Here is a 22,992-nt window from a genome sequence, read left to right as displayed (position 1 = left end):
AAACAAACAAACAAAGCAAAGCAAACAGGGTAACTCAGCCTAATACTCTGAAAAGCCAAAGTTGAGTAACACTAGCACCCAGGTTATCCTAGGATGTGGATTTCACGATGGAAGGACTGGAAACACTTCATTCTTCCTAGGCTTCCATCCACCTCCTCCTCGGATGTGTGTCTCCCCGCCTGGTGCTCCTCTCTCCCCTCCGGAAGCTGTCTGTCTGTTCCTTCAGCCCGTGTTTCTGTACTGCCCAGTTTCCTTCCAGGAAATCACTTCGCTCCAAGAAAGACAGACGGTTTCCTTGTCATGGATACACCTCACATGTAGATTCACTCTGAAGTATCAGACTCATTTTACAGCTCGTAAATTAATTTCAAATTCAGTCTCTGGCAAAGCTTTTGCGGCCAAGAGCGGCAGCTCAGATCACGTGCCCCCTGTCGCCCCCACCTCTGCGCCCATCAGCGAGATCTATTTTCTCTACAGAAGCACATGCATTGCCCCATGCTGACAGTCACTTGTTTTAGCATTGGCTAATCACCAATATGTTCTGTTAAGTGAGATTCATAGATGCTGATTACATTTATTGCATAAATTACTTCATTATTAAAATCAGGTCATTTGAGCCCCCAAACCATTAACATGAAGGTTATTAACATAATTTCATAAGCTAATAAATCAAGCACAGGAAAGGAATTAAAGGGTTCTTAGTGATAAGTGTTTCTTCAGAGATTAAGGAACACAATTTTCTTATGCATATATTAACATTTTATGAGTGGATTCGTGCAAGACCAGTTTTTTTCTGTCTGCACACATGACTCACAGTTCGTCTTCATGCTCGCCCTCCGAAGCTCATTTTCAAAATTACGGTGTTTTTTTTTTTTTTTTTCCTTTCAAATAACTGTAGAGCAGTTTTCAACTGAATCCATTAGCTGTCTGTAATATGCACTACCTATAAAATTCTTATCTTCTCGCACTCCTTAGGCTGCAAAATCTTTGGAGTGAGGGTGGGGGGAGGCAAGGTAAAGGTGGAAGGAAAAATAACTTGGATTGGTGTTAGATAATGCGATTTTCATTCTAGGTGAGTTTCAAATGGATTCCTCGTCTTCAGACGTTCTACTGAAGTTCTAATTATCTCTCTAATTGCAACACATACTGAGGTTAAGTGTTCTTATCAAATGGTGCATTAAAAATGGGTTTTATTCCCAGGCTGGATCTAATAGTTTGAGATACCGGCCTGAACACACAGAAATTGGTTCCTTCGTTCATTCCACTTACCAGATTGTGAAAGATTCTGAGGGTCGGAGCCATCGTTATCCAGTGCGATGATGTTGCCTAGAAACGGAGATAAGTTCCAATGTAAATTAGACTATAACAACTTTATCCTTTGTGCAATTTGTGTAATGTTTTTAGCAAATAGCAACTGATGGGTCATAATTGAAATACGTGGAATGTTGTTAGCAAGCCTTGGCTGTGATTTTACAGGAGAGTTTGTGAGATGGGTGGGACTTGACAGTTCTAAGAACAAATGAAACAAAAAAAAAATAAATAAATAAAGAACAAATGTAGTGGCCATGCCATACCTTTGCTCTAAATCTTAAGTGACTACAGATATTCCCTTGAACAAGATACAAACTTCCCTGGACCTCCTCCTCCCTGCCTGCTTAAAAAAAACAAAACAAAACAAAAACAAACAAAAAAACCCTCATTGCTCTTGGGATAGAAAAACTTTTCTCAGCGTGGTCTACAACCCCCACGTGGTCGGGTCTGCCTAGCCTATTGGTCCAGCCCTCTTCATAGCTGGCTGGCTATGGTGCTTGCTTTTCATTTTTCATAAGCAGTTTGTGAGTTCAAGCCCCGCGTTGGGCTCTGTGCTGACAGCTCAGAGCCTGGAACCTGCTTCGGATTCTGTGTCTCCCTCTCGCTCTGCCCCTCCCCTGCGCGCGCTCGGTCTCTTTCAAAAAATAAGTAACATTAAAAAGATTTAAATATTTGTCGCAGTTGACATTTTTAATAAAAAACAATTTTTAATTTTTAATGTGTCTTCATGGTTACAAAAATTAAAATGAAATAAAAAGGTTTATACTAGGCTGTCTTGCTTTGATCCCCATTCTCATATATTCCATTACATCTCCCGTTAGAGGTAAACTTTTTTTTATTAGTTTCTTATTTATCTTTCCGATATTTTTTTTTTTGCAAGGACAAATGCAAATGTATATCCTAAATATATATCTTGTTTTCCTCCTTTCTAACACAAAAGATAACATACTTTGCACTTGGTCTATGTCATGCTTTTTCCTCCCTGACAAGATACTCTAGAGCTTATTCTGTGTTGAGACATAAGGAACCTTTCTCCTTCTTTTTATAGCTGCATAGAATTTTGCTGTGTGACTCTTCCATTGTTTATGGAACCAGTTCCTTATGCTGGCAGTTAAATTGTTTTTGGTTTTTTACTGTTACACGTAGTGCTGCAGTTAATAACCCCTTGTGTGCACACATGTGTCTCCCTGTTATGCGTATGCAGGTTCCTTGTAGAGCAAAGACCCACAAGTAGGATTGCTGGGTCAAGGATAAACGCATCAGTCATTTTGGTGGCTCTCAGCGTACCACCCTCCCTGTGAGCGGCGAGCGGTTTCCTATTGTGGCTTCCTCAGCAGAACAGGATTGTCCATTTCTCCCCCACAGCTTCACAGTCACGTTGTCCAACTTTGTGGTTGGGAGGTGAGAAGGGGTGCTCAGTGATGTTTTAATGTGCATCTTTCTAATTTTGAGTAAGGCCGACCATCTTTCCAGGTGCTTTGGGACCATTGGTAGTGTTTCTGTGCAGAAAGTGCATCTTCAGTTTCCCCACCCATTTTCTATTGGGGTGATTAATCTTTTCCTTCCTGTTATCTGGGTGCCTTTTCTTACAGAGATTAGCCATTTCTCTGTGATGTGTATTGCCAATATTTCTTCCAGTTTGTCATTCATATGACTTTCCCTTTGGGGATTTGGGATAGTTAGTATACACTTCCCCTGCAAAGACCCTAATACTGGGGCAGGGGGCGAGTCCCACATCTCTTTTGGCATCACTATTAGTGACGCAAAACATTAGTTTTTAATCTGTTAAAAAAATGTGAGCTGTGTTATAGGTGGTCTCCAGAGCCCCCTTGTCTCTGCAAGTCTCCAGTAGTATTTTCCTACATTCTGGTTTACTAAGTTTCCCCTGCCTTCCCCTCCCTCTGCCTCCCTGAGCTCCGGCTCTGGGGCACACATCCATTGGGAAGTGTGGGGCCTAACATAATGTTACCTGGGAAGTACCTAGAAAGGCTCCATTCCCCAAGTATTCCACCTAATTTTCATTTGAAATTTCACCATCAGTGATACATTTTTAAAAATATATGTGTGTGTGTGTGTGTGTGTATAATTTGAGAGAGAGAGAGTAAGCCAGGGAGGGGCAGAGAGAGGGAGAGAGAAATCCCAAGCATTCTCCACATTGCCAATGCAGAGCCTGATGTGGGGCTCAAACTCACAAACTGTGAGATCATGACCTGAGCTGAAACCAAGAGTTGGACGCTTAACCGACTGAGCCACCTAGGCACCCGCCATCAGTGATAAATTCACATTCTGTTTTAATTTCCACTAACTTTGTTCAAGTCTTCTGTCTCCAAGTTTGTCTGCCTGGATCCTGTCTCTCCAACCTCCAGCCCATATGCTGCCTCCAGATGACATTTCTTATAGAATAGTCTCGATCAGGGCCCTTTCTCATCTAACTTTCTTGTATTGCCTGTTTCGTTCAATGTTAAGCTTTCAGGTCCCTTCCAGACAAGGTCTCAAATGCATCTCATTATGCTCTCGCTGCTACCTTTCGTTCCATCACGTGGACTCCTTGCTTCATCCACCTCGACGCCCTTCTCAGGCTGCTCTTTCGACATGGCATGTCCTCCTTCTATCCCATCTAATTGTCCCTACAAAGTATTTCCCGTTTCTCACCATCCTTCTCTGCAGCTGGGATTGAACTCTGCTTCCCTAAAACCCTCACAATACTTTACGAAGAAAAAAGGTCATCTCCTGTGTTTTTCTTGGAAGGTATGTGTGTGGCTCTCTGTCTACCAGAGTATGATCTCTTTGAGGGCAGAAAGGTATTCTTTTTCATCCTCCAAAGGTTCTGTGTGAAATAGTCTCTAAGGCATTTGGCGGCTAGAAGTGAAGCAATACTGACTCCTGGGATGGGGTAGCAATTTATGACAGGTAGGTAAGAGTTAGTTTAGCAGAGCTGGTTTTTCCTCAAATTATGGTTCATGGAAACATTGTGTGCGTCTGTGCGTGCGCATGCGTGCATATGTGTGAGATAGGACATGCTCGTGGGAGGGGAACAATATTGAGAGGGAGGGAAAGTATGTGTAGAGCTTAGAATTGAGGGGCACCCAGGAGAACACCTTCCACCTAACATTTTGCCAAAAAGCATCTCTGCTCATTTCTGAAGTAGTCTGCCTCATGGTCCTTCCAAATTATATCTTTCCCATCTTTCTGATTTTGGGTAAAATTTACCCATGACAACTTTTCTAGTGAACTCACCACCACCAGCCACCTGGCATCACTCTGATGGGTTAATATGTTCTGTGTGGGCATGTGAAGGCATTATTGATGCAGTCTAATACAGCGTGAGGCTGTCTTTTGTCCATCTCATCTCCTCTTTGGATTGTCCCTTCTGATAGAATTTCCTATTTAATCTTGTAGCCTTTCTAGAGAAATAGCTCACGAATATTTGATTGTGAAAGAATTCTTCAGGCTACGTGAACAGGGCAGAGCCCGCCTCCTCCATGACCGCCTGGAATGGAGATTACATCTCCCAGGCTTCCTTGCGTCTAGGTACGGCCATGTGACTAAGTTCTGGTCAAGGAGATGTAAACCCAAATGGCTTTTGAGGTCAGAAGTTTCGCCCTTTTGGACCCTTTCTCCTTCCAGCCAAGGGGGATGCCAAGGTAATGCGTGAAGCTTAAGCAACCATCTTAGATGCTGAGGTGGAATCCCTATGCTAAAAATGACCGTGGAACGAGATACAAACAGCCTGAGTCTATGATGACTTTCTGAAGATGCACTTCCAGACTACCTACCTCCAGATTTTTTTTTAAGTTTATCTATTTATTTTGAGAGAGACAGAGACAGCACACGTGCAGGAGGGGCAGAGAAAGAGGGAGACAGAGAATCCCAAGCAGGCTCTATACTGTCCGTGCCGAGCCCGATGCGGGGCTTGAACCCACGAAACCATCAGATCATGACCTGAGACAAAGCCAAGAGTCAGACACTTAACCGATTGAGCCAGCCGCGTGCCCCCTGCCTCCAGACTTCTCACACATGAAAGAGAAGGAAGGCTTCTGCGTGTTGTGTAGGTCTTCATGATTTAGGGCTTCATTATTCACAGCCAAACCTAATCCCAATTGAATATAGTCATAGGAAAGAGCAGAGGCTAGAGAATTACAAAGAACCCTTGAGCAAGACCCAAATTGATGCTCCGCCCAGATAATAATAATATACAAATCATTACAAGGGAGAGGAAGAAGATCAAAACTTGTGGGCTAAAGGGCATCTTCCCTTCTCCTTGGTGAGAGCAGAGAATGTGCCCCAGTGCAGTTCTAATACTCTGGAAGGGCAGGGATACCAGAGAACTGAAGTGTGGGCAAGGGGAAAACCAGAAGGTACTCAGGAAGCCAGAATGTAAGGTGTACTGGCCTTTTAGGCTATCGGGAGGAGACTTCAAAACATAGGAGACGGAGATTTGGATCACATGGTCCCTTCATTCCTCAACTACAGAACTAATAATTTTGTTTATGGCAAATAACATACCAATATAAGTTTTTAGTGGGGCGCCTGGGTGGCTCAGTGGTTTGAGTGTCCGACTTCAGCTCAGGTGATGATCTTGTGGTTCGGGAGTTCGAGCCCCCCCCGCCCCCCCCCCCCGTTGGGCTCTGTGCTGACAGGGTGGAGCCCATTTCGGATCTTGTCTCCTTCTCTGTCTGACCTTCCCCCACTGCTTCTTTCTCTCTATCTCTCTCTCTTAAAATAAATTTAAAAAATAGGTTTTTGATTATAATACCTCTACTTATTTAAGCTATTCCCAGGAGTTTTAAAGAAGAAAACAAAATAAAAATAAATAAATAAATAAATAAATAAATAAATAAATAAATAAAAATTTCAAAAAAGAAGGAAGAAAATAAAAAATTCCAGCCTGGCATTATTCCACAGAGCAAACTCTGCTCACAGAAACTCTTTCCAACAGTGTAGAGACATGGGCATTATGTTCCCGTAGAGAAACCGAGGTCCAGAAAGGAAAGTGATTTACCCTAAACCACCCACCTGCTTCATTAATAACAGGATTAGGCTCTAAACTCCCCCCTCGAGGCTCCTAAGCCAGTTCTCGTCAGTACCATTTTATCAGCCCCTAATTCCCTGTCCAACAGGAATATTGGTTGTGCCATGGAAAACCGGGGGGGGGGGGGGGAGTGGAATGGAACATTCCTCTTTGCCATAAGGTCATGGGTGACCAAACACCGAACTCTCATGTACCACCCACAAAAGAGAAGGTTGGCTTTCAAAACGTTTGTCGTTTTGAAATGGAGTCGGCTGCAAGAAATCCTATGGAACGGGACATAGGCTTCTTCCCAGGCTCTCTGCCCCAGCGCTTCAGGAAAAGGGGTCCGTCTCAGAATCTCAGGTTTTTAACACTGAAAGAAACCTCTTAGTTCAATATGTAAATAATCCAATCCCCTCATTTGTAAATGAGGAAAATTGAGGTCTTGAGAGAAGGAAGATTGTGCCCAAGGTCACAAAGCTGGTTGAGGTTTTAATAAGTATCTCTTCCATTCCTTTCATGTCTTTGCAGGACAGATTAAAAAGAAATATTTTTTCCTCCCCTTCTGTTTTCCCAGCCACCAGGCATTCCAGATGAGGCCCCCATGGTTGGAATCATAAATATGGCATAACAAAGTACCACTATATACAATTTATCAACTGATGATTTTTTTTTTTTTTTTTTTTACCCTGTAGGAACAGAATGTATCATAACCACTCATTCTTTTGCACTTTTGTTGTCAGCTTTTTATGCATGGGTTGAACTGGCTGTTCTTTGCACTGAGGTGTGTGTTTGAAGATGTCATGTGTTAATGGCTAATTAGTAGCATTTCAGAGCAGAAGTAGACCTTGCTAACACAACCAAGTTTCTGTGTCGCCGTGATGCAGGGTACAGCTGCTGCTTTTAGGCGTCAACAAAGCCCAACACAGTGGAGACATTACCCAGGGCTGGGAGAAGTCTCCTGAGAGAGGCCAACGACTCATCTGGAGCCTGCCAAGTCGCTGTGTTGGCCACTGGTCTGAGCAAACCACTGGATGCCTGAAGGCCCCTGGTCACCCAGCACTAGCTCCCAACCCCTCGGACAGTTATTCACATGGAACAAACGGCAGGCACTGAAAGAAACAGCAAGTACTTGTGAAAAGAACCATAGAGCCAAGAGAAAGAAACTGAATTGTCCCCACCCCATCCCCCTGCACTGTCATTATTGTATTTGGCCGGGCTTTTCGTTCCTGGGACGGAAGTCATCAGGCAAGAGTGCAACGATTAATGAAATGGCATGCTTTGCGGGGAGGAGGAGAGATACTGTGGAATTAATGTAAGATAACGAGGAGGTGATCAAATCCATATCGCGGCTGCATAATCTATCTGATCTACTACTATGGGATCACCGGCACATCAGATATCAAAGTTCCCTTTGATCATCCCAGGGAATTCAATATGTTACCTTCACTGAAATTGATTAGAATGTAGCTGCTTTCACTTTTCGTTTTAGACGCTGAGAATGAGCAATGAGCTTGCTTCTCGAGCTTTACCTCAGAAAAACACCCAGTATTTATTTATTCAGCACCAACTCAACAGGCACGGGCCTGTGCTCAGATTCGGGGACGAGAGTTTGCACCTGCACGATTCTTGGAGTACGTTTAAGGCATCGTGCAAATTCATACAAATACCCCATTGAGGACCAATTCTGGTCCAGGCGAAGAAGGCAGTTTTGACATTCCTAATTTGAGATTGCCACTTGGTAATTGCCACCTTCACTCCATTTTTTTCTTTTTTTTTTTCCTTCACAAGGAATACAAAAATTTCTGAACTCTTGTCACTAGTGTTTAATGAAAACTAATAGAAACGGACTGTGATGCAGAACACAAAGAATATAATTGCTTTCACAATTACTTAATGCTCCTAAAAAACAAACCATAGGGACTTGTAGTTAAACGTGGCAGATGGAAAAAAAAAATGACTATACGTCCAATCCCTCTCAAACTCCCACTAAGATGACAGTAACAGAAAGAAAAGGCAAACATCAATAAGGACTATGCGAACAAAAGAGGAAATGCGATATTTTGAAAGCCAGAGAGCAGGATATGTAATGACTGACTGACCAGGGCAAGCGAAAGCTGGAGGGTGAGCGCCAGGAGGGGTGAAATCGAACTCCAGGACTGATGGGGCCGCAGACATCTGGAGAGCCTCAGCAATATGGCACTGGCCGCCTCGGAAGGGGCGCGGGCAGGACTGGAACCGGGAGGAGAGGTGAAAAGTCTGTTTAAGGCGTAGATCCACCTAGATCCCCTAGAGTACCCCTTCCCTACCTCGTGTAAGACAGGAGGTTCATTCTCAAAAGACGTTGAGCAACAAGTTCCTGGACTGGGGACCACTGGGCACAGCTGGCACCCCAGGAGACCGAGGGGGCATGTGCAGACCAAACACTGGCATTGCCAGCACCACTGTGCTCCTGCTCCTGGATTGCGGGCAGCCGGGCACATGCACTGGCAGGAGAAAGGAGGCTTCCTTTTGAATAAGCTAATCTTCCCAGGAGAAAGTGTCTACACACACCGTGGCAACTAGGGTGAGCAGAATAGTGTCCGCGTCCTAGTCCCCGAAGCCAGTGAGTGTGTTAATTACATGGCAAAGAAGAATTAAGGTGGCTAATCAGCCGCCTTTGACATAGGGGGTGTCCTGGGTGACCTAGGGGGACCCAGCGTAATCACCAGGTTCTTAAACGTAAAAGAGGGAGGCAGAAGGGGTCAGTGATGTGACATGAAACGCATGGACCCACCGTTGATGGCTTTGAAGATGGAGGAAGGGACCCAAACCCAAAGAATATGAATGGCTTCTAGAGCTGGGAAAAGGATTCTTCCCGAGAGGCTCCAGAAAGGAATGCAGTCCTCCCGACACCTCCTAGTTTTAGCCCAGCGAGACTGCGTCAAACTTCTGACCTCCAGAACTGTGAGATAATTAAAATAGGTGGCTTTAAAAAAAATGTTTTTAAGTCTATTTATTTTGAGAGAGCGAGAAAGAGAGCACAAGCAGGGGAGGGACAGAGAAGGAGAGAGAGAATCCCAGGCAGATGCCACGCGATCAGCGCAGAGCCCAATGTGGGGCTCGAGCCCACCAACTCAGATCACGACCTGAGCCAAAATCAAGAGTTAGAGGCTTAGGGGCACCTGGGAGGCTCAGTCGGTTAAGCATCTGACTTAGGCTCAGGTCATGATCTCGTGGTTTATGAGTTTGAGCCCCAAGCCAGACTCTGCGCTGACAGCACGGAGCCTGCTTCTGATCCTGTGTCTCCTTCTCTCTCTGCCCCTCCCCATTCATCCTCTCTCTTTCTCTCTCTCAAAAATAAATAAATAAATCAATAAACTTTAAAAGAGAGTCGGACGTTTAACCGACTGCATCACCCGGGCACCCCAAATGTGTTGCTTTAAGGGGCCGAATCACTGGGGGCTTCCTACGCTGCAATAGAAAACTAATGCAGACACCGACTGAGGGGGGGCTCCCAATACCAGATCAGTGAATCCCATCATTTGCAAATCCCACCCATATTCTCTGGGCTGCTGTTAGCTTTTTAGAACATCCAAGGAATAACGGATATGTGAAGGAAATATCTAACATTAAAGGCAAAACAACGAGGAAAGCATTGATGGTCAACCTGGTACTTTCACCTGCTGCTGGAATGCAGGCCTCACCAGAACGGCTCCCGGAAATAGTTTTGGAGGCCCTCACAGTCCTGTGGGATTCCCTGGTTGTGATTCAGAAAGCAGGGAATTCAGTGCAGAAGTACGTTGAAGGCACACCATGGGTCCAGTCATTGCAGATGACATGTGTCCCCTATTAGAAGGGAGCAAAGGTTCTTAAGGAAACAATTCTGTTGCTACGTAAAGAGCAGCATAGACTCCAGACACGGTGGAGGATGTGCAGAAGACAGCTCCTACTACTGTATGAGAGAATCCCTATGATGGGAGAGTCCATGAGAAGAAGCCTAAGGAAGAAGTTCCAAAGAAGAGGTACAAGTCTTCCAAAGTACCTCTGGCTCCGAAGAGAGATCATGAACCTCAGCGGGCACGCTTCCTCAGAGCTCGGGAGCCAGCCAAACCACAATTTTCTGGGAAGATTGTTCAGATAAAGGCAAACTTATTGACCAAGCAGCTAAGTAAAAAGAACAAGGAGAAAGGAAAAAAGAAAAGAAAGAAAAGCCTTCATAAAACAGTTTTAAAAATAAGAGAAAAGTAAGAAAATAAGCGTCTCTGTAAAGGATACCCCACAGGTGTCCCAGAATAAGGTGGAAAATTTATTGGACCCAGCGTCTACAAGCCTACAGCAGGAACAGAAGACCCCCAATGAGATACATCATTGTATTTTTTCAGAAGTCCAGTAATACAGATGATTCCTCTGGAAACTTCTCAAGAAGAAAACCTGATGAGGGACCAAGGATCGGGCATCAGATCCCAGAGGCTTAAAAGTACCTGAACATTTCTGAAGAAAGCAGTTTCCCCATGGAATTTCCATCCAAGTAGGAGAGCTTCTTCAGCCGTTCAAAGTCTCAAAAAGTTGCCTCCCATGCACTTGTTTTTCAGGTATCTACTAGACGTGATGTTCCTCCAAGAAAGAAGACATTCTTAGCCAAGAAACAGGGCATTCTAAATAAAAAAGTAGCCAAGGGAAGGTCGGAATGATTACTATGTTGCAGGCCCAAAGAACACCCAGTCCAGATTGGCATAGAAGGACAGAGAGCTCAGAAGGGATGACTCCAAGGGGGTGGTGGAGGGAGAGGCATCTGACAGTTCATCTGTTTCGCTTACCCTTAGGAGATGCATATTTACTGAAGAGAGTTTTCTTGGAGCTGAATTAGTGGTAAGCACCTTGGAAGACTGAGCAAACAACTCAAAACAAGACAATTATTTACTCTGAGGATCAGAGCAGAAATCCGTACATGTAAAAGAAAATGTAATCCTAGTTGGGTATGAGATCTAGTGAAATGTCCACCGTGACAATAGGGCAAATACTGAACACCGATTTAATCCCAGTTGATGATGCCTGATATGCTCATGGCTGTGCAAAGAGAACAGTGGTGAGGGGCGCAGATGTGTGTATATTCCATTTGTTGCGCTAGATTGTGAGAGTGACCGCAATTGTCTTCTCCCTGTGTCCTTCACAGCGTGAGGCATAGCATCTCCGTCAAGAGGTGGAGTTTATTTTTCCTGCCCTCAAACCCAGCTGGCCTTCTGTCGGAATGCAGTGGGGACTACCAGTTCTGAGCCTGGTCCTCAAGAAGCTTCGTGGGCACCTGCGCCTGGGAGCTCTGACCGTCCTCTGTGTGAGCGAGCCCGGCACAGCCTGCCAGGCGATAAGAGGCCCCAGTGGAGTGCGGGAGAGCGACCCCAGCTGAGGCCACTCACGCCGGCCGGCCCCCAGCCAGCCCAGTAACGGGCCACAGCTGCATGAATGAGCTCAGCCAAGTCCAGAAGGATTGCCCAGCCCCGCCCAGCCCAGCCTGGTTCAGCTGCTGATCCTCGGCATTGTAAGTACATACATGGGTGCTTTAAGCCAATATGTTTCGAAGTGCTTGGTTGCACGGTAAAAACTAATTGATATTGTGCGTATGTGCGTATGTGCGTGTGTGTCTACGGGAAGCCGTTCATGCACAGACTAAGTTTTCGTGTTCTGTAACGGGGAATCACTACATCTACCTAAGTCTGGAAAATCAAGCCATACAGTGGAAGCAGGTCATTTAGGAACACGGGGACAAAACAGTGAGTAGATTCTCAAGTGGCTGTCCGAGGGATGTCAGGAGGGGCCAAGCAGAGGACTGTGCTTTTTCATCAGAGGCTTTTTAGAATGGTTTGAGTTTTGAAAATTATGTACACATTTCACTTGGATAAAACTGCCAACCAAGTGGAAACAGAAAAGTAACTGAACTCCCAAGTTATTGATAGTCAGCTGGTGTAGAGCGTTCGCCATTGCCAGCGATAGTCATGTGTTCAACACATGCCCTGGTGGCTAGAGGAATTTCCTGCTAAGACATTCCCACAACCAGCCCCATTTTCCCTTTTGATTAGTATTCAGTCTTCGTGCTCACATACTTGTGGTTAGTACACAGCGGGAGAATTGAAAACAGCACATGGAAAAGTTGGATGCGGGGTCTCAGACACTGCAGGTGTTCTCCAAGCTGGTAGTCTCCATTCTAATGGACGCAACTAAGGACCGCAAACATCAAAAATAATGGAATGCTGGCCGCTGCCAAAATCAGGGCCTGGAAAAATCGGTCATTAAAAATTATTCTGTGGTTTAAAAAAAAAAAAAGATTATTCTGTGGTAACGCTGTTGAATTGGCATGATTAAAAAGTGGAGCAAATCACCATTATTCAACATGGAGCAGCGGTGCTGTAAAAACCAAACACTCCATACACACACACGCACACACACACACACACACACACACACACACTGTGGCAGCAGAAATGGCTGTCGTCAGATGATCACTCTCTTCTTCCCTGATACTACTCTCTTGCCTTACGTGTATTTTTCTCTTTGCAATTCTTATTATCACGTGTGTTTATGAAATGCTCTCTCCTGTGTTAGGTTGGGAAGAATTAAGCGATACCTAGGAAAGATACACAGAAGGTAAAAGCAAGCGACTAAATACCACGCGATGTGTTTACCAGTCAGAACGGGCTAGGGAATGTCGTAGCAGCAGAAACCCCCAAATCTCTGTGACTTAACATCTCAGGCTACATACCCAACGTTGAGTCTTCGGGAGGACCCTCGTTGTGTAAGTCACTCAGGGATCCGTGCTGATCTGCGCTGCCGTGATCGCTTCCTCTCAAAGCTGACCGGAAGTGATGTTCGTCGTATGTCATTCACCATCTTCACAGGGATCTCTCTCTGTTCGAAAGACGGAGAAAATGCCATTCGCTATGTGCCCAGAGGAGAAGTGGGGCATTTGGGACACATTCCAACTCAATCTGGGACTCTTCCTGCTAGTCAACATTTTCATACCTCACCTGGAATATAAACTAGTTATGTTTATTTTTATCCAAAGTATAGCAACTTTCCCTAGACATGGTTTACCCCAGAAAATTATTGTACTTTGAAGGCAAGACCATGAAGCTGGCTAAAGAGGGAGGGCCTGGGAGGTTATATGAGGTACGAAAGTTATGTAAAGTAATGTGGTTTCCTTTTTCTTCTTCTTGCGGTTTAATGGCACAGCACAGGATTTACAGACCAATACCAGTCTTCCTTAAGTGGTTTCTATAACAAGATAATTTTATTTCACCTAATCACTAACCAATTTACTCTTGCTTCGAAGTGCAGCCTTCTTTTTGCCCAATTTCTGAGGATTGTGAATTTAAGCAAACACCACTTTCTGCCCAGGAAATGACCCAAGGTGGTCTGGAAGTAGAAATGCTAATGCACAAACGAGAAAAACTTATTCATCTAAATCTCAGGGCAACAGTTGTGCTGCCAGCAGGAGAGGTTAAGGTGAGCAGGGCCTGTCGGTCTAGAGGATCTAAGTACAGTCTTCAGATGAGACATGTGGAACAGGGAAGGAGCAGAGTATCTGTGCACCTCTGGGGACTAAGGAAGGAAACCTATTTTCCAGCAGTTACTTGGGAAGAACCGCAGTGACAGCACTGGGCTTCTCTCTTGCCGAAAGATGGAAACAGAGAAGCAGGGGATCCGGATATTTAGCCACAGACCCAAACCCGTTTGATCTTGCAGCTGCAAATATGTCGTGCATCATATCCAAGTCTGGTTACACCTCTTTGCTGAAAATCCAAACAAGCAGAAGGCTGAAATAATCAGAACTCGTTACTGCATTGGAGGAAGAAAACACGCATGGCAAGTAAACCAGTTGAAATCAGGAACCCGTTCAGAAAAAAGGCAGATCCAGAACGTTACAGGGTTGGGACTGATTTCAGCCCATTTCTTAACCTCTCTAAAACACATGGCACATTCAGGCAGGAATAAACTCCACCAGGATGAACCACTTACCTGACTTCGCTCATTTTGAAATCTGAAATCCGTATTATAGGAGGTTCCAACTCGCCTGAATTATAAGTAACGTGGTCTTCAACGTGGGACCTAATGAGATCTGTTGTGAAGATTCGTTGGGAATATTCATACCTGCGAGTATATGCCGTAAACTTCCAACCATCTCTTATGGATCCTGAGAGCACCTTTCATTCCTCCCTCATTAACATGCTGGTGACATAAGACAACCAGGATGCTATTGACCTCAGCCCCCTTATTTTATTTTTACTTATTTATTATTTATTTATTTATTTATTTATTTATTTATTTATTTGTATGTTTTACTTAAATTTTCATTTTGTTTTTTTTAAGTTTATCTTATTTATTTATTTTGAGAGAGAGAGACAGCATGAGTGGCAGAGGGGAAGAGAGAGAGGGAAAGAGGCAGAACCCCAGGCAGGTTCCACACTGCCGGCGCAGAGCCTGATGCGGGACTCGAACTCACACGCTGTGAGATCGTAACCTGAGTCAAAACCGAGAGTCAGATACTTAACCCACTGAGCCACCCAGGCGCCCCCAGATAAGTGTTCTCCTCATCCCTTTCCCCTGTTTCACCCATCCCCCCCAACAACCTTCCCTCTGGGAACCATCTATGTGTTCTGTGTAGTCAAGATGCTTCTGGCCTCAGGCCCTTTATATTGCAAATGGCAGCTTACTGCTTGTAGATTACTATATCATATATATGCCATCATATAGATATAGATTTGTCACTTGTTCACTTTAAGCTCCTTTTATACTTGTTTAATTGATTTTTTTAGATCAGGGTTTGTCAACCATGGTGCTAGACATTTTGGATGGGTAATTCTTTGTAATGGAGTGGAGGCTGTCCTATGAGTGAGAAGATGTTCAGCAGCATCCCAGGCCTCTAACACGCAGATGTCAGTGATGCCAGTGTGACAAACAAAAATGCCTCCAGACATTGCCAATGTCCCTTGGGGGCCAAAATCACTCCCATTTTTTTTTTAATTGCCAGCATTTTTTTGGAGTGAATATTTTTTTTAACGTTCACCTATTCCTTTTGAGAGAGAGAGAGCATGCACGCATGCGCAGGGGAGGGGCAGAAGGAGAGAGAGAATCCCAAGCAGGCTCCACACTGAGCCCTACATGGGACTTGATCCCACAAACCGTGAGACCATGACCTGAGCCAAAATCAAGAGTCAGACACCTAACCAACTGAGCCACCCAGGTGCCCCGCCAAAATCACTCTCATTTGAGAACCACCAGGGTAGACCACTTCTGTCCAACAGAAACATAATGCAATTCGTAAGTGTGAGCCTCAGAAATGATTTTATTTATTTTTAAAAATTTTTTAAGGTTTATTTATTTATATATTTTATATTATTTATTTTTTTGAGACAGAGACAGCACGAGCAGGGAAGGAGCAGAGAGAGAGGGAGACACAGACGCCGAAGCAGGCTCCAGGCTCTGAGCTGTCAAGCACAAAGCCCGATGTGGGGCTCGAACTCATGAACCATGAGATCATGACCTGAGCCGAAGTGAGACATTTAACCGACTGAGCCACCCAGGCACCCCCTTAGAAGTAATTTTAAATTTGCTAGTGGCTACATTAAACAAAAGCAAGAGCGTGCCCCTCCCCCACTCGTGTGCTCTCACTCTTTGTGTCTCTCTCTCAAAATAAATAAACATTAAAAAAAGTAAAAAGAAATTAGCAAAATGAATTATGATGATTTTTAATTTAACCATATATATTCAAAATATTATTTTAATATGTAACAGTGTAAAATTATTCATGACATCTTTTCCATAGTTGTTTTTCTTTATTTTCTTACCAAATCTGTGAAATTTGGTGTGGATTTTGTACTCACATCACACCTCAACTTGGACAAGTGCTCAGTTGTCACGTGTGGCTAATGGTTGTCTACCAACAGGACAGCACAGGACTAGATGGCTGTTAGGGACTGTGAGTTTGTGTCCCTCCAAGATTCCTATGTTGAGGATGCAGTTCAAGATGGCAGCATAGGAAGCTCCTGAACTCACTTCTTCCCATGGACATGAAACATCTACAGCCACATAGAGAACATTTCCTTCTGGAAAGAACCTGAGAACTAGCTGAATGGCTACTCCACAATGCAGGATAAAAGGGCCACATCGAGACCAGTAAAAAAGACAGAGATGCACTTTTACCAAAAACCCGAACCCCTACTGCAGCAACCCACTGACAGAGGGGCCTTACAAATATGGAACTCCCCCTTGAAGAGTTCTTCGTGCCCCACGTCAAGCACACCCAACCCTTGGGAGACGCACGAGAGAGGCAAACCCCCAAGTCTGGCTTTGAAAACCAATGGGACTTATTATATCCAGGAGAACCACAGGGCTATAGCAAATAATGTGCCCACTCTTAACTTATATGCAGACTCATTTGTCCCAGGACCCAGTGCAAAAGCAGCAGTTTGAAAAGAGCCCAGACCATATGCGAAGGAGATTCATTTGGCATCTGCCAGAGGAGCAAAAGCCTGTTGGGAAACTCTTCAGGGTTGGATAGCTGACAGGCACTATTTTTACAGTCTCTCTCTACCTTGCTAGGACCCATGTTGGCAGGCACCATTGTTACAGTTTCCCTTTACCTTGCTAGTGTCCATGCTGGAGGGAGCCATTTTTGTGTGCTCACTCTAATTTACTAGCACCTGCTTGTGGACCCATCAGAGGTAGTGGGTAAGTTCCCCTCCACTGAACTGCTGCCCAGGTTCTCAGTGGGCAAGCATGCCACCTTCCCGGAGCCAGCAGGCATATGCAGCCCACACAGGGGATGCCTCCTGATTGTGAGGGTCTGGTGGCCATGGAGGATTGTGTTTCTGGGCCCCACACATGTGAACAATTGGACAGATGATTGGAGAGACAATCAAGAATTTGGGCAAGGTTAAATGATAAGGTTCATCATCTATACAGGGCCACCCCTTCAAGACTGGGAAAGATGGCCGTTTTGCCTAACACATACAAATAAACACAAAGAGTCAAGCAAAATGAAGGAACAAAGCAATACCTGCCAAATGAAAGAATAAGATAAAACCCGAGGAGAAAATACCTTGGATGTGGAGTGCCTGGGTTGCTCAGTCAGCTAAGCGTCCAACTCCTGATTTGGGCTCAGGTCATGATCTCAGGATCATGAGATAAAGCTCCATGATGGGTGTGGAGCCTGCTCAAGATTCTCTCTCTCCCTCTACTGCTGGTGCTCTCTTTCTAAAAACAAACAAAAACCAAAATCTCGATGAAACAGATAAATTAATCTACATGATACAGAATACAAAGTAATGGTCATAAAGATGCTCACTGAGTTGGGGAAAAGAATGGACGGACACAGAGAGAACTTCAACAAAGAGTTAGGAAATATATTAAAGTACCAAAGATAAGTCACAGAGCTGAAGAATACAATAACTGAACTGAAATATACACTAGAGGGGTTCAACAGCAGACTAGAAGAAGCAGAAGAAAGAATCAATGATCTGGAAGACAGGGAAGTGGAATTCACCCAAATAGAGCAACAAAAAGGACAACAACAAAAAAAAATTAAAAAGTTCAGATACCTTAAAGGACCTTCAGGACAACATCGAGTAGGGTAATATTTGCATTATAGGAGTCCCAGAAGGAGAAGAGAGAGAGAATGGGGCAGAAAACTCATTTGAAGAAATAATGGCTGAAAACTTCCCTAACCTGGAGAAGGAAACAGACATTCAGATTCAGTAATCCTAGAGAGTTCCAAATAACATGAATCCAAAAAGACCTACACCAAGACATATTACAATTAAAATGTCCCAAGATAAAGAAAAAACCTTAAAGGCAGCAAGAGAAAAACAACTTACTACACACAAGGGAACCCCTGTAAGACTGTCATTAGATTTTTCAGCAGAAACTTTACAGGCCAGAAGGGAGTGGCATGATAAATTAAAGTACTGAAAGGAAAAAAACTTCCAACCAAGAGAACTTTACCTGGCAAAGTTATCATTCAGAATTGAAGGGCAGACACAGAGTTTTCCAGACAGGCAAAAGCTAAAAAGAGTTCATCATCACTAAACCAGCCTTACAAGAGATGTTAGAACTTCTTTAAGCAGAAAAGAAAGGGCACTGGTTGGTAATAAGAAAAAATATGAAAGTAAAAATCTCATTGGTAAAGGTAAATATCTATATTTAAAGGAAAGGAGGTTAATTATAATGTTACTATGAAATTTAAAGGACAAAGTAGTAAAAATGTTAACTATAGTAATTAGCTGAAGGATACACAAATTTAAAAAGATGTAAAATGTGAAATCAAAAACAGAACATGGGATGGGGAGGGTAAAAATGCAGAGCTTTAAAATGCATTCAAATTTAACTTGATATCAACTTAAAATAGACTGGTCTGTGTGTATATTGGCATACACACACACACACACACACACACATATACACACACATATACATGAGCCTCATGGTAACCACAAATTCATAACCTATAATAAATGCGCAAAAGATAGGGGCACCTGGGTGGCTCAGTCAGTTAAGTGGCAGACTTCAGCTCAGGTCATGATTTCACATTTCATGAGTTTGAGCCCCATGTCGGGCTCTGTGCTGACAGGTCAGAGTCTGGATGAAGCCTGCTTCAGATTCTGTGTCTCCCTCTCTCTCTCTGCCCCTCCCCTGCTCATGTTCTGTCTCTCTCTGTCTCTATCTCTCAAAAATAAATAAAAATTAAAAAAAAAAAGATCTGTGCAAACTATGTTTAAAAAAAACAAAAACAAGATAAAGAGAAAGGGGTGCCTGGGTGATTCAGTCAGTTGAGTGTCTGACTCTTGATATCAGCTCAGGTCATGATTCCAGGGTCATGGGATTGAGCCCCACATCAGGCTCCATACTGAGAATGGAACCTACTTAGGATTCTCTCTCTCTCTTTCTCTTTCTCTCTCCCTCTTTTCCTCTCTCCCACTTGTACTCCCTCTCTCTAAACAAAAATGATAATGAGAGAAGAACCTAAGTACAACAGTACAGAAAGCCATCAAACCACAGGGGAAGAAAGCAAGAGAAGAAAAAAGGAACAGAGTAGCTCCACAAAATAGCCATAAAGTAACTATCAATAATTATTTTAATTATTATTATTAAATTATTAAATTAATTATTAAACTAAATTATTAAAATAATTATCAATAATGAGTTTAAGTGTAAAAGGACTAAATTCTCCAATCAAAAGGCATAGAGTGGCTGAATAGATAAAAAATACAAGCCTCATCTATATGTTATTTACAAGAGGTGGAAGGACACACACACAGGCTAAAAGTGAAGGGATGGAAAAAGATGTTTCATGCAAATGGAAACCAAAAGATGGCTGGGGTAGCCAAATTTATATCAGACAAAATACACTTTAAATTTTTTTTTTCAACGTTTATTTATTTTTGGGACAGAGAGAGACAGAGCATGAACGGGGGAGGGTCAGAGAGAGAGGGAGACACAGAATCGGAAACAGGCTCCAGGCTCTGAGCCATCAGCCCAGAGCCTGACGCGGGGCTCGAACTCACGGACCGCGAGATTGTGACCTGGCTGAAGTCGGCCACTTAACCGACTGCGCCACCCAGGCGCCCCCAGACAAAATACACTTTAAAGCAAAAGCTGTAGGTGTGCCGGGGTGGCTCAGTCAGTTAGACATCTGACTTTGGCTCAGATCATGATCTCGTAGTTCACTGGTTCGAGCCCCACATCAAGCTCTGTGCTGACAGCTCAGAGCCTGGAGCCTGCATCAGACACAATTCCATGTCTCCCTCTCTCTCTGCCCCTCCCCCGCTCATGCTCTGTCTCTCTCTATCTCTCAAAAATAAAAAAAAAAAATTAACTTTTAAAGCAAAGGCTATAATAAAAGACAAAGATGGGCATTACGTAACAAAAAGGAGTTAATCCAACAAGAGATATTACATTTGGAAATACTTATGCATCCCACATAGGATCATCAAAACATATGTAAGCAAATCTTAGCAGAACTAAAGGTAAAAAATGACAGCAATACAATAATAGTAGGAAACTTAAATACCCTACTCACATTAATGTATAGATCATCTAAACAGAAAATCAATAAGGAAACATCAGTCTTAAATGACACATTAGACCAGATGGACTTAATAGATGTATATATAAAACATCCCATCCAAAGCAGCAGAATATACATTCTTCTTAAGTGCACATGGAATGTTCTCTAGAATAGATCACATGCTAGGCCACAAAACAAGTCTTGATAAATTTAAGAATACTGAAATCATATTAAGCATCTTTTCTGACTACAATGGCATGGAACTAGAAATCAATTATAAAAAGAAGACTGGAAAAATCATGAATATGTGGAGATTAAGCTGCATGCTGCTGAACAATCAATAGATCAAGAAATCAAAGGAGAAAAGAAAAAAAAAAACGAAAGAAAAACCTTGAGACAAATGAAAATGGAAATACAATATATCAGAGTCTATGAGATGAAGCAAAAGCAATTCTAAGAGGGAAGTTCATAGTGATATAGGCCTACCTCAAGAAACAAGAGAAATCTCAAATGAACTTGATACCTAAAAGAATTAGATAAAGAAGCACAAATGAATCCCCATGTTAGTAGGAGGAAGGAAATAATGAAGTTCAGTGTGGAAATAAATGAAATAGAGACTAAAAGGACAATTAAAAAGATCAGTGAAACTAAGAGCTAGTTCTTTGAAAAGATAAACAAAATGGGAAAATCTTCAGCCAGATTCACAAAGAGAAAGAGAGAGGGCTTGAATAAAATCAGAAATTAAAGAGGAGAAATTACAACTGATACCACAGAAGTGCCAAGGATTGTAAAAGACCCATGAACAATTATAAGCCAACAAATTGGACAATGTAGAAGAAATGGATAAATCCCTGGAAACATACAGTCTTCCAAAAGAGAATAGTGAAGAAAGAGAAAAACTAAATAAACCAATTGCTAGTGACGAGACTGAATCTGTAATCAATATTCTCCCAATGAGGGGCGCCTGGGTGGCTCAGTCGGTTAAGCGTCCGACTTCAGCTCAGGTCATGATCTCATAGTCTGTGAGTTCGAGCCCCACGTCAGGCTCTGTGCTGACAGCTCAGAGCGTGGAGCCTGCTTCCGATTCTGTGTCTCCCTCTCTCTCTGCTCCTTCCCCGCTCATGTTCTGTCTCTCTCTGTCTCAAAAATAAATAAAAACATTAAAAAAAAAAAAAAGAATTGGCACAATGAGAACTAAAGTCATGACTGACCATCCACCATGCTCTTTGGTTTATCATAAAAAATTATATTCAGGCTGTGTTTACTGTTAAATACATTATATGAAATGGTAAACATCCTAACTACCCGTGTATCACAATGCTAGATTAATTAAAGTTCTCTACCAAACATTCTGGAGGAATATTAAGTTTGTGATTTTGTTGTTTTTTGCCGTCGTATTCGGTTTTCAGAGGAATCCTATTATAACAGTGGTTAATAGAACCGTGTGCAGCAAAGAAGATAAAAGAAACTTCTTTGATAGCCATTCTTCCCTGTAGGGAGTGTTTTTTCATTCAAGACTACCATTACAGAGAATGGAAACAGGCCTCAGAGTAAGACTTGAATATTGAACTGTAGCTGGGTCTGTTTCTTCTGGGGTTAAGAACGATCTCCTCTTTGTATATATTTCCCTTTGTGTTGTTTCATTCACGAATCTTCTTGCCCTGACAACCATCTCCATAAACACTGCTGAGATGATGACTAAGACACCCGCAGCCCAAATTATTTCCCTTTAATTTTTTTCATTCTAAAACAGAGTGTTCTTGAGACCTTTTAGTAGTAGTTGCTGCTTTCCAAACCTGCAAGATTATCAAAATCCTTTGGAGGGAGCTTTTTAAAAGACTAAGGGCCCAGAAAATGTAGAAAATTTATATATTTATTTATAATTTATATATATATATATATATATATATATATATATATATATATTTATTATTTATATATAAATAAATAAAAATAAGAGGATGATGAGAAACAGGAAATAAAAAGCAATACAGAAGTGTGTCAGACAATTGATTAGTAAACATATGTTATTTTTCTGGAAAAAGAAGTCTGAAAAGACTCCATCCCCAGAGGTTATATTTCACTAGCTCTAGTGTGGGCCCTGATCGTTGCATGTTTTTAAACCTCATGGGCGATTTTTAATGATCAACCATATTTGGGAACCAGTGGTTTAATTTCCTGTATGAATCAAAAGAGGTGGTATATGATAGGGAGTCTTATCCTAAGATCCTTTGTTTTCCTTCTGTGAGCCTTTCTCTGGGCTAAGATCTTGTCCAGTGGTAGGTGGTACATGAGGTCAATGAGAAGTACTTTGAGCTCGAAGTGAAGACAGCCAGATTTGATTTTATCTGCTAGTAACAATCCCTTTTCAAACACCTCGTCTATTCTTGCGATGAGTTTTTTTCTGCCTACAAAATAGATTTTGTAAGCAATGATCCTTTATGTTGGTTGCAAATGTGATTTGAAATGTATTTAGGCTGCAGGGGGTACATGGATTAAAACCGCTATGGTTATTCATTGGCATATAAAACAAAAGATCAAATTTGCTTCTCAGTACTTACCCCCAAACATGTTTTTGCTACTTTATTCACTGATAGAAGATCCCTTGTATTGTTCCCATAAGAAATCATCC

General features: G+C 42.8%; 1 long non-coding RNA gene across 1 annotated transcript in view; it reads left to right on the top strand.

Moving 5' to 3' along the window:
• Positions 1–11,120: 11,120 nt before the first annotated feature.
• Positions 11,121–22,992, top strand: part of LOC123607967 — a 43,023-nt gene continuing 31,151 nt past the window's right edge. Inside the window, exon 1 of the long non-coding RNA XR_006717014.1 lies at positions 11,121–11,840. This is a non-coding gene — a long non-coding RNA (uncharacterized LOC123607967). The remainder of the gene's footprint in view (positions 11,841–22,992) is intronic.

Source organism: Leopardus geoffroyi, chromosome B2 (genome assembly GCF_018350155.1).
Source record: "Leopardus geoffroyi isolate Oge1 chromosome B2, O.geoffroyi_Oge1_pat1.0, whole genome shotgun sequence".
NCBI lineage: Eukaryota > Metazoa > Chordata > Mammalia > Carnivora > Felidae > Leopardus > Leopardus geoffroyi.
The sequence above is the reverse complement of the archived record's forward strand: the minus strand, read 5'-3'. Positions and strand labels throughout refer to the sequence as shown.